We start from the raw sequence: 13,115 nt of genomic DNA on the forward strand, positions 1-13,115 counted from the left end.
GTTTTAGTCGTGTGCAGACAAAAAGAAAATGCAAGATTTTGATTAACACCGTCTGAAAATATTCTACCCCTTCGAAAGAAGAAAGGAAGCTTTTCAGGCTCTGTTAACATTTTTGTTTGAGAATATTTCTGGTTATCAGTCGGAATGCGTTCGCAACGATATTTTTCGAAGCGAGAAATGCATCCTCAATTTCTCTGGCAGTTAATATCGTTCGATCGAAGCTATTCAAGTTTGATAAATTGTTAGCTTCCGCGTAGCTCGGTTTCGCATTACAATTTCAACTTGGGCCAATCGAAATTAACGGAATCGAGAAATATTAGAAATCCGACGGTGGTAAAGATCTTGAGAAAAAGAGCGAAAGAGAGCATGTTCTCTTTAAACCTGTTGGCCACCATAGCGCAATATTATAGTTAGAAACTCGTGCAGGAAATGGACGGAGAATTGCTGGAACGACGATAATAATCGGAGGGAAAGTTTCAGTCGAATTTGGACCGGTTTGCGAACGCAAATAAAAAACAGAAGATCGGTAATTTGAAAACTGCAGAAATTGTTAGTGCCGGCAGCTCTTTCGCTAATAAATTTTCCAACGGACAAAAGAATGCGATTCTTAACAGATAAAATCGACTGTGCAAACTTTGCAATTCATTCCTGTCTTTTTTGCTTCTTATCGCGATATTTAGCAATTGCGGAAACGTTGTAATTCTATTAATTCAACATAAATTCGTATAATTCGATTTTCGAACAGAAATTATTTCCAGCATCGATTAGGATCGTCCGTTAGAGACTTTGGTAACTTCGAAACATATTTAGATTGATCGCGATAATGTTTTCGTAGCTAAATTTTCCACGAATGTTTCGCTCCGATCAGATCGCAGAAGATCAGAGAGAATTACTATGTCGCTACGATTGTGATAAAAGAGACACTATAAAATGCAGATTCGATTAATTTACGTGGGTCATGCTCCACAGTGTGCCGTTCGTGCGCAGTTATTTCTCGAGTGTCGATTACAGGTTCTTGTAAGTGAGCTTGCCTCATTCTTGAATTGCAACACAATGCCTATCTGCATTTCCAATAATTCGAGACGTTCATGATTTGAATCGTTGGTTGATTATTCGTTGAACTAGCCGCAGCCCGATTACTCGCACGAAGACCTTGTATTTTTATGGAAATAATTAATCCCGCGCGAATTAAAAAACGCTAGCGAACAGTGTGAATTAAGCTTTAATAGAACAATCAACGAAAGTTGAACTCGTATTGCATTCATTCATTTTCAACGGATCGAGTGTTTTATGATGAACATTTGCAATTAACGCGAAACGGTTTAATTAGTTAATCAAAATACCGATTGATGATCGAACAATTAATTTATTTTACTATTACAATTATTGGTTATTGTATCCGAAAAATTGGCAATTCTCGATAGAATTAATTTCCAGAGCTGCTTTACTGTTTTTACGAATTTCGAGAAATTGTTAGCTTTTTAATTAGAATTTACTTATGACAACGTTTATCAGAGAAAAAGGGAAGATTGTAAGACATTGTTGAATTCAATGCGACATCGAGCGACTCGTTGGTAAATTATTATTAACCGATCGTCCGCGAAGAAACAATATCAGCAATTAACGCTGTTTCACTAAACGTTTTCTCATCGAATCTTTTAGTCAATTAAAATCAATTAAAACCAGAATTTTTATATTCAAATAATAAATCGCTTTGTGCACGAAAACGAACTATTTCACAATGATTCATTTTTCGCTACCGTTAACGATGTAATCGCGAACCACGATCGAGACCAATTTCTGCTAGACGTTGGCAATCTCCGTGAATAAAACCATAAAACTTTTCCTATAAACGTCGAAATACCGATGCATAAATTTAGCACGCAGAGCGACGTGTAATGCAAAGACCTAATCTTACAAGTTAGAATGTTGCAATCTGCCGGCAGAACAATTGACGTCAGCGTGGCGTCAGCGGCCACTAACCGCTGAAATTCGCGTGACGCCACCGTGGCGTCAGCGGTCCTCGCAATGCTGATTGTCTTCGCGTATTTTTACACCGAGACTAACGTTTCTCAATGATCATTCTGTTTGATTAAAAATTAGTGTTTCGGTTTCATTCTATTTTTCAGACACCGGTGCTAAGAGCTAGCGAAATCAATATTTGCCTAGTTCAATGATCATTGTCGATGATTCATCGTTAAGCGGTGTTCATATCGTGTTGTTTGAATTTGTGTAAACTGTCAAGAGTGGGTACACAGTTTTGTTTAAGTGCTGCTATTGCAAATTGACGCGGGGAATTTTTAATTTACATAAAAATCGTCTAGTCCGATGGTTATTTATATTTTGCGGTTATTAGCAAAAATTGTGCGAGTAAAAATCACGCTATTTTAGCTATAAAAATGTGTACAATGGTGAGAACATTATTTCTACTTCAGCATTGATTCACAATGCAAGATAAAATTACGTAATTATACAGGGTGTTCCCGGGATAGATCGCCATAATATTTAATCTATGCGTACGTTATAACAATATGATGATTATTAAATAAACAATAATTATATAAATTCAGTTCTGTTATTCTCATGGAGCAAGACACCGCCAGTCAGTTTTAATTCTCGGTGATTTTAATATCAACCCTTAACTGCTACGCCTATTAAAAATTACGTAAAAATCACGGTCTAATGTTTATTGCGTTGTTATCGCCATAAAAGTGATAAACAAAAGAAACCGAAATCAATCGTTCTTAATTTCGTTCAACTTGGACAATTCTCGATCGCATAGAAGCAAGTGTACCAAAATCGTTCCTTTTTTACGATTCTTCTCGCGATCATATTATCACCACAAATGAACAAATAATTAGTAACGATAATTAACAGAGCTCGAGAGACCAAAATTATCAAGTCCAAGAACACGTGCAATTACAAAGCCTGCGCTTTCCGTGCATCCGATGATTGCGGTGTACACCGACGTCCACAAAACAAAACAAAAGAAAAAAGTGAAAAATTCGCCTAAACTCTATCAGCGCTATTTTCGGCGCTGTCCTCGGAGCCAGTAGGTAAAACTTAATACGTCTTTGTCATTTGAAACCGAGAGAGAACAGATACCACGAATTTCGGGTTACCAAGCGTGCTGCGGCCGCTAAAGGAGCCGACAAAATGGCGGCTGGCGGGCGCGTGCACCACGGCTTAGGGCCCCGGGGCGTGGAGATTTGCGAATAAGGATATTGCTGCTGGTCGGAAATCCCATCGGATGTGACAAGATAGCAATCGGATGGCGAGTTATTACGTTCTTTATCCAGGAGAATGGTGGCCGTGTGCTGCGGTGACGGTGGCGGCCGGCTGGCACGCGCCGCGTGTAATTCAATCGGCTATTTTCGACGTGCCGGACAGGGGCGGAGGAGGACGGGCTGCTAGGTGGACGAGGTTTTAATCCCCGAGAAACTGTTACGAGAACCGGGGACGAGGCCTCCTCTCGCTAATCATCCTGACGATTCTTGCGCTGTATTTTCTTAGCCGGGCAGATGCCGGCCTCTCTCCGCCGTGCTACTTCAACCCCTTTTTCGAAACGGCGTAACCGGATACGCCCTCGAAGACGATCCGCGGACCAGCGCTCGCGAAAGCATTCTACGTAGAAATAACAACGATCGTGCCTCGGGTTCGTTCGAACAAACAATCTAGACGAGGGGGCGAGTATGTAACCGTTCGGACGGCGATTTGAAAAGATTCCGAAAATAATCGTTCTTAAATCGTTATCGGCTTTGGCTGGAACTCTGTTCCAAGTTGCGTACACGTTTCGTAGTTTCGTCTTATCGTTTCGTCGCGGAGTGCGTGCGCACTTGTCGACAAAAGTTAAGAAATACATCGCTAATCTTTGAGTAAAATTTGATTAACAAATATACGTCTTATTCGATTAAAAGTATATATTTTAGTGAAGCCTGTAACGCATTGTTCGTATTGAAATATTGTTTTATTTTGTTATTTATATAGTGCTTGGATATGTTTTTCAAACTAATTTGCAACCATTTAAAACGGTACATTTCGTGTGTAATTTAATTATGTACTTGGTTATTAACAGCCTCCTGTTAATTTCGTATAAAATTATATCTGTTTTGAAAATGTATAAATTCTCAAATTGAGTACAATTTTATTCTTCGTGTTAAAACTGTATTAAATTTCGTGTCATGCTCCATTTCCTCGTTAAACGAAATATTTTAACGAAGACGAAATATCTAATCTACTCAAATTTATCGAAGAAATAAAATCGAGGCACAATGGGTTCATAACCAAAGTTCAATATCGCTGATAACCTAGTTGCTTGATGCGACGTAAAACCGTTATGTAATGAAAGAAAAAAAATGTTGCATTTCACGAGTCTCCGAGGATACTTGTACATTACAGATGCATTTTTATTTTATATATTTTATATTATTGTTACGAATATTCGTGTAATATAATATAAATATATTTTATATATAAATATTTTTATTTTTATATATTTTATATATAAAATAATATATAAGATATATTTATAAATATATAAAAAAATATATAAAATATAAAATATATAAAATACATAAAATATGATATGAATATATATTGATATTTGATATATGAAATATGACATGAATATACTTATGATATTAATATAAAATTGTTTTATATATTATTTTAATAATATATGAGATATTGTTAGATTGTTACAAATTACTGTAATATTTTATATATTATTATGTATAAAATATTAAATATTAAAATTACTGTAATATTTTATATATTATTATGTATAAAATATTACAGTAATATGTAAGAATCTAACAATATCTCATATATTATAAAAATATTTGATATACTATTAATATTTCATATATTATTAAAATACGTTATATAATATTAGAATATTTCATACATTATTAGAATCTTTCATATATTGTTAGAATATTAAGTATTTCTTTCCAAAGATTCCAAAGATTCTGGAGCCGATCGTGGAGCAGTCATCTCAGTCGCAGTTTTTTAAATGGAAAACCGCAACACTGTGCCGCGTTACAATTACAAGGAATCTGCGATGCCGGCCTTGCCCCCGCCGCAAGAAGTGGTACGCCGCAAACGTAATTAAGCGGCCGTGACGTATTTGGTAACATCTCGATCGGCCGAACAGGGGATTTTATCTAACCGCCGAAGATTATCCGATGGGCAATCACTTTTAGCGCAGGGGAGACGGGAGGATGGGACCGGTGGGACGATCGTTTGATCGCGAACAATACCGTCACTGTCATCTCGTTACGATGGTTAATCACTCAACTCCTCGGGACCGCGACGATGATCGCTGGTCCCTGGCTGCGCGTGACTTCATGCCTGAGTCCCCCCTTTAACTTCTTAGTTCTCTCGTTCTGACGATTCGTACATTCTTGCACGATTCTCGATTTAAAAAAGAAGTAGCTTTCGGAGATCATCGATTAAGGATTTTTTGGCAAATTTTGTTAATATTTCAGCTGTTGAATGTCTGGTAATGGGTTCTTTAATTATTATGCCGAGTGCAAGAGATGCTCGATAATTATTTTGCTGAATTGTAATTCAAAATGGAATGTTCTTTGCAAATTTTGTTAATATTTTAGCTGCTGGAAGTCTGGTAATGGGTTCTTTAATTATTATACTGTGTGCAAGGGATGCTCGATAATTATTTTGCTGAATTGTAATTCAAAATGGAATGTTTTTTGCAAATTTTGTTAATATTTTAGCTGCCGGAAGTCTGGTAATGGGTTCTTTAATTATTATACTGTGTGCAAGGGATGCTCGATAATTATTTTGCTGAATTGTAATTCAAAATGGAATGTTCTAATAATGTAGAGAATATTTTAATAATATGTGAAATATTCTGATAATATATAAAATATTCTAGTAATATATAAAAGATTCTGATAATATATAACATATCCTAATAATATATAAAATATTCTTGTAATATATGAAATATTCTAATAATCTATAATATAGTATTAGAATAATATGAAATAAAAAATCTATAAATATATGAAATATTCTGATAATATATAAAATAAACAGTTTAATAATATGTATATAGAAAATCCTAATAATATATATAACATACAAGTTACTAGTAATATATAAAAGATTCTAATAATGGATAAAATATTTTAATACTGTATAAAGTATTCTAATATAGTATAAAATATTTTAATAACGTGTAAAGTATTCCAATAATGGATAAAATATTTTAATACTGCATAAAGTATTCTAATATAGAATAAAATATTTTAAAACTATATGAAATATTCTAATAGTCTATAAAATATTCTAATGACATGTAAAATCAGCATCACTCAAAAAAGATCAATGTTCTTTCTGAAGTATCTAATTGTAAGACATGATGAATTCGAATTTCAATTGCAGTTACCAAAGTCACCTCGAAATTTCTCGTTCGCAGAATGTCGAAGTAACGGAAGATCTCCAAAAATGTTTAACGATCGATTTGATCGAATTACACGCGCGTCTTGGATACGGCGGACGCGTGTCTTCTTTCCCGGTCCACCCCGATATTTGCCGAAAGTATTTAAAGAAGAGGTATTTACCCCGGTCGGCGTCTAACGTGCACACGTGATCGAGGCGGATGCGCGTTTGCAACGGTGTAATCGCCTCTTTGATTTCAGGTGCGAGTAAACACAGGTGTGGCTTCGAGAGGGCGAGGCTGGTTACCGTCGACATTATCTCGATTTCAAGACTGAATCATTCGGGACCCGCAAATTGGATACAAACAGAGACCGTGTGTAACACGTGTGCACCGGCGATTGCATCGGTGCATCTGATTTTGTGATCTGTTCGCTCGTTCCCGGCTGGTTCGATCATGTTCCCTGATTATGATCATTCACGGCAATAAGTGAAATGTTCGGTAGAGAAGAGGTTAAAAGAACCTAAGAACGTTGATGCATTAATTGCAGCTTATTACTTACTGCGGATTCTTTATGCGGAATAAAAATGATCCTTATCAATTAAAACGAAGATGAGTCGAACGGAAATTTCTTCGTTTCTCCAATGATTTCTGTGAGTTGAAGATGGTACATAGATGACTATATAAATTCTTTTATTATTTTACTGGTTTCGAAAATCGTCTATCCATCGTCGGAAATGCATAAAATCCACGGTTTATTTGTCACAATTATTTACGAAAGTAGCGAAATTGCACTTGGCTCCTATGTCCTGCAATTTATGCTACATCTTTCTTTCTTTCGTTAGTTATTTTTTTCATAATTGAGTTGAAAATAATAAAATTGTATTTCGAAATTGTTTAAATGGTTTTAGTGCTTCGTATTCGATCTATTCATTTTTATCATAAATGCATAATGTCCGGATTATTGATGTAATCACAATTGAATTGAAGCAATTAGACCGCGGACTTTGATGCAAGATAAAAATTGTTCGCATTAATTGCGAGGTACAGAAGCTATAATACAAACATTTCTTTCTTTTTTTAGATATTGGACACCGATTTCTGTTCTTAACGATTTGATCAGCCGATGATAATGCAACAGTATTTCTAAATCCTTAAATAATAATGACTTTAATCCGCTGTTTTGTGGCATAACAGTTTTATTCTTCCAAGCCAGATCATGAATTAATTAATTCTTCGAGCAGTAAATGTTTCATTAGTACAGTAAATTCTCCCTAATTTTCCTTCCTTCTCCTTCGTCTTCGACAAATCGCTTGAATTTCCTGCAACTGCTTCAAAAACCGCCACTAACTCGCAAACATAACCAAGCTCGATTGAATTTCGCAGGGGAAACGATATACAATGAGGGAAAAAAATATTGAAACATAATAATGTAGTCGGCGATCGATTGCAATGGAAAACGCGGTATCAAGTTTATTCCGAAGTCAATGTTCAAATAATTCATATTAAACATAAAATCATTATGTAATCGCAGAATTATTACTTTTCAGCGCGATGATTCGAGAGCGTGCATAGAGCAGAATATGAGCCGTTTATTTTGAAAGTGGCATAAATCACTCTTTTTTATTTATTTTTTAAACGAAAAGATACCGTTCAATTGTAATTAGTGTTAACTCTATTTTTTTGAAAAAGAGACTTATGCCACTTTCAAAATAAACGGCTCATATGTCCAAAATTCTTTCGAAATTGTCCATTCTTGTTGACAGGCCGCAAGGAAAATCAGGGAGAATTTACTGTACGAGGAACCGGAAATTCAAATCGTCAACATTCGTTGCAACAATCAGGACTCACTTGGGAACACTCGCACGCCGAATGCAGGGTCAATTCGACACGGAATTCACTGTACACGCATCCGCGGAGCAGAGCGCACAGAAGCGCGCCGTCGAAAGCGTGCTTCCGGAACGCGGGATGGAAACGAGCCGGAATGGCCATCGAATTTTTTGTTTCCAGCTCGAAGTTCCTCTCACGACCCAGCGCCGTATCCGACTATCGAATGTCGGCATAATCGCGGCCGTCAGGCCGGACACTTGACTACGTAGTTCCGATATGGACACAGGAAGAGGAAGTCGACCGCATGGCAGCGTTCTACCGTCGACCGTGTGTCACCGATGACCCGTGCATCTACGAAATACCTCGGATCGTGTTCGCCAGCCCCTTTTTCCCTCGATATATGCTCGAAAGCACGGAAAACGGAGCGACCGCTGACGCAACAACTGACGCTAGAATAATCAAAATCATTCGCTCATTTCAGATTCGATAGAAGAAATTGCTGTATCGATTTATTCGCGAAGATATTTCGAGGGAAATTCCGTGGACTCTCGATAAGTATTTGTTTTTAATAATTTTTGTTGAAGATATGGGGGTGTCGTTAATTTTGTGTTGCCTAATATATAATAGTTAAAGGGGTAATAATAATATAATAATAATGTAGTAATATTATAATATTATAATATTATAATAATAATATAGTAATATTATAATATTGTAATAATAATATAGTAATATTATAATATTATAATATAATAATGATAATATAGTAATATTATAATATAATAATAATAATATAGTAAATTTGAGGCTTAGATTTTGAGGAATTATAAAATTGTGAGTTTTTATTTCCAGAAAATTGAATTTTTTTTTGCTTAGAATATATTTTTGTCTCAATAAGTCGAATGAGTATTTATTTGTTGAATATAAAATTGAATTGAAATTGTTAAATTTCTATAGTCTTTTTTAATCTATAGTCACAAATGGTTACAGTAAAGAAATTCAATGTATTTTAGTTGGTTCAAAAATTAAGAATAATGTCAACTGAAATTAGAAAGTTGAATCAAAAAATATCAAAAATATTCAATTGAATAAAAATAGTCATTGTATAATATAAACTACTCTCCTTCTATCATCTAAACCAAATCCAAATCATTTGGTCCACTTTTGAAAAAGTTATTGCATTTTTAAGGGCGCACGAATACTTTTTCGCCACTGCATTTGTCCACGACCGTATGCAAATGCATAAAGATTGGCGGACTAGACACCGGAGAGACGGGCGAGAAAGAGCGAGGGGCACGGCGCAACGATGAAGGGAGAGGGCGCAACGACGAGAACGAGAAGGGAACAGTAAAGGGAGAGGGTGTAAAGACGAGAAGGAGAAGGGGCGAGGGTCGCATAGAAGAGAAGAGCAGTGCTCGCAGCACGCCGAGTGTACACCCTGGGTATTGGCTTACACTTCCAGCCGATTGGGCCCATGGTATTTACGCAGGACCCCGTAGAAAACCGGACCCCGCCCTCTCCTGCCCTTCGCTTGTAACGTGCAATTCCACGGAACTGTAACGTTTCCAGCGACCCGGACTCCGGGTCCCGGAGGAGTTCCCTGCGACATTCTTCGATGCCGAAGAGGAAGGGTGGTCCGGCGGAACATATCCCAAACTCTGATCCGAGTCGGCTCTGCTGCTAAAAAGATATTAATAAGGTAAACACCCGTATAACGATGACAGTGCGAGTTCATCGAATTCGTGTCGCACGAAAATTGTCCGGGTTTCCAATTTTTCCCATGTATTAAACATTTTGTTTCGCAGAAATTTTACAGAGGAAATAATTTCACGAATTCGTTGCGCACGGTGGGGCGGTGCCGATTACTGTGGGGTTGACACTGCTAGGTTCAATGGGCTTGAATATAGTTATTGAATATTGATGAATATAGTTGAATATAGTATAATATAGTTATTGAATATAGTATAATATAATTGAATATAGTATAATATAGTTGAATATAGTTGTTGAAAACAGTGATGTCTCTCTAATTGACGCCCAGATTGCGCACATAAATGGACAATTTGGGAAGAGGAGATACGATTATTCGAGCCTTGTGGTTTATTTTTATAGTTATAAATTGCCCACAATTATAAAAACGAGCCGCAAGGCTCGAATAACCGTATCTCCTCTTCCCAAATTATCCATTTTAGTGGACAGTCTGAGCGTCAGTAAGGGAGACATTACTGTATAGTTAAACTCGCGTTTACATTTCAAATAATGTATTATTTGAGACACGTACATTGCGAAAAGCAAATAGACGTTGCATCTTCCAATTACGTTCATTAATTATTAAGAGATATATGTAAGAAATAGCTCATTTTTCGAAACAATTTATACTTTCTCTATAGATAGATTTTTTCTTTATTATAGATATTTTCTTTATTTTTTCTTTATAGATTTTTTATTATATTTTTCTTTATATAGATAGATTCTTTCTTATATTATATTTCATATAATTACTTATCTATATAATTTATGCATTAATCGTAGCAAACAGAATTTCAAATAATTAACAGACACATGAAATGCTGCGTGAAATAATTATTTCCAGTGCATCTTCAGATGTACTGGCATGGAAATCAACTAATAATTTTCATATAATAACATTATACAAATAAACAACAGTAAAACATCATATAACAACATTTAGTACTCATCCCTACGACGTTAAATAAATCTTGAAATATAATTCCACAAAAACAAGAGCATTTCGTTGACCATTTCCAATACTTTCTCAAATATTTTAACCCAGCTCCCCGATCCTGAAGTAGAAATGAGAAAACCGTTTCGACCGCAAAGGGTTAAAATGCCGCACAACACTCGAGATGAAACAGCATTCGAACGTCGAAGACTGATCTTTCCCGGTATCCCTGCAGCAATTCGCGGGGATAAGGGCATATCAGGGTTCACCAGAACGACGACGACGAGGACGACGAGGACGACGTCGAAGGGAAGATCTGTCGAGGTGAGGACAAGTCGGCGGGGGTGGCAAGTGGAATAGGTAGCGTCAGGGTCTTTCGCAGCCGGGCTCACCGTTCACTGGTCAATAATCCACGAAAGGGAAGGCATTACAAGCCAGTGATCTCGAGGGTATCGGGGCCACTCGTCTGCGAGGCAGGACCACCGTGATCGGCGTGGTAATGGTATCTGAAGAAAATAATATCCTACTTCCCCGTCGTCCCGCTCACGAACCCCGGGGATATCGGTGTAGCAGAGACCGGGCTCGAAGGAGGAGGCCCCCGATCACCGATCAGCGATCGCCGAATGAACGATTAGTATCCCGTGTCGTCGGCATCGACGTCGGGCAACCCGTGTACTCGCAACGTCTTGCGTTTTACACGCTCGTCGACATGGATATCGCTCGAACTTCGAGCCGCCTCGCTGCGTCTTCCTAACCCCGAAGGCTCGAAGTTTCCTTTTCCGAATCGGATGATACCGAATTTCATAGCTTCTCTCTCGCTCTCTCTCGCTCTTTCTCTCTCTGCGCGTGCTTATGCGAAATCCGCGATCTGTGCGATTTCGGTAACCCTTCCATGGCGCACGACGAGCTGGAAAGCCGTTCGTCGGGGCGAAATTTGTTTTAGCGTTATTGGGAGGTTTGAAGTTGTAACACAGTGGGGCATTAAATTCGTTTTGGCACCAGCTATAATATTATGAAGTCGCTATAATATATATAAGCCAACTGTGTAATATAGATAAAGATCATATAAACATTTATGGACGGGAATCCTGCATAATTGAAGTCGTTTCGATTATTTTAAAATACTCATATATATCTATATATTATTATTTTATTATATATATTATTATATATATTTATATATTTATTTTATTTGTTGGTATATATTGTTGGCGTTCAACGATCATAATTCTCCCTGGTGCCCTTTTGTTTCAGCACGTGTACATACTCTGGATAAAATGTATATAATTATTTAACTGGATACGCGGTATCGCTTTTTTGCTTTTTTCCATCATATAATAAAAATATATTTAAATATATATAGTTAATATTATATATAATATTATATAAATAATATAAATATATACAATTAAAATAATTGAAACGACTTCAATTATGCAGAATGCCTGGCCATAAACGTTCAACCAAATATCTCGTAAATGGTCGAAGATACAAAAAAGTTGAATCCAATGTATTTCCACGACTTTTATTCACCTTAAATTTCCAAATTTCGGAAAATATAAACAACAACTAATGTTTGTAATAAATCACGAAAACTCAAATCAATGAAACGTCTACTTCTTTCTGCAATTCTCCTAAAATATCAGTGTTCTAACCCTTCGAAGAAGTTTCTACGAAATTTAATAAAGAAAAAGACTGTCACATACGGTAAAATAATTTTTCCTAATTTTCCTTTAACGTACACACAAAAATGGACAATTCGGGAAGAGGAGACGACTATAAAAATGAGCCGCGAGGCTCTTCCCAAATCGTCCATTTTTCGCTCGCCGCAGAGATTCGCGAGCCTTTTGCATTTTGCATTTTGCCCTCCAAAGAGAGTTCGACAATCCTTTCCTGCAACTGCGATCTTCATTTCTGCGACAAGGGTCGATGAAATGCAGGAAATTCTCCCCAATTTTCGTTCAGCTTGTTAAAAGAAAAATGGACAATTCGGGAAGAGAACGACTATAAAAATGAGCCGCGAGGCTCTTCCCAAATCGTCCATTTTTCGTTCGCCGCAGAGATTCGCGAGCCTTTTGCATTTTGCATTTTGCCCTCCAAAGAGATCGACAATCGTTCACTGCAACTGCGATCTTCATTTCTGCGACAAGGGTCGATGAAATGCAGGAAATTCTCCCCAATTTTCGTTCAGCTTGTTAA

The 13,115-nt window shown here is 36.8% G+C and overlaps 1 protein-coding gene across 1 annotated transcript in view; it reads right to left on the bottom strand.

Moving 5' to 3' along the window:
• The window catches only part of CtBP (C-terminal binding protein), a 57,380-nt gene that overhangs the window by 1,732 nt on the left and 42,533 nt on the right, over nt 1-13,115 (bottom strand). The window lies entirely within an intron of this gene.

This window comes from Megalopta genalis, chromosome 13, assembly GCF_051020955.1.
Source record: "Megalopta genalis isolate 19385.01 chromosome 13, iyMegGena1_principal, whole genome shotgun sequence".
NCBI lineage: Eukaryota > Metazoa > Arthropoda > Insecta > Hymenoptera > Halictidae > Megalopta > Megalopta genalis.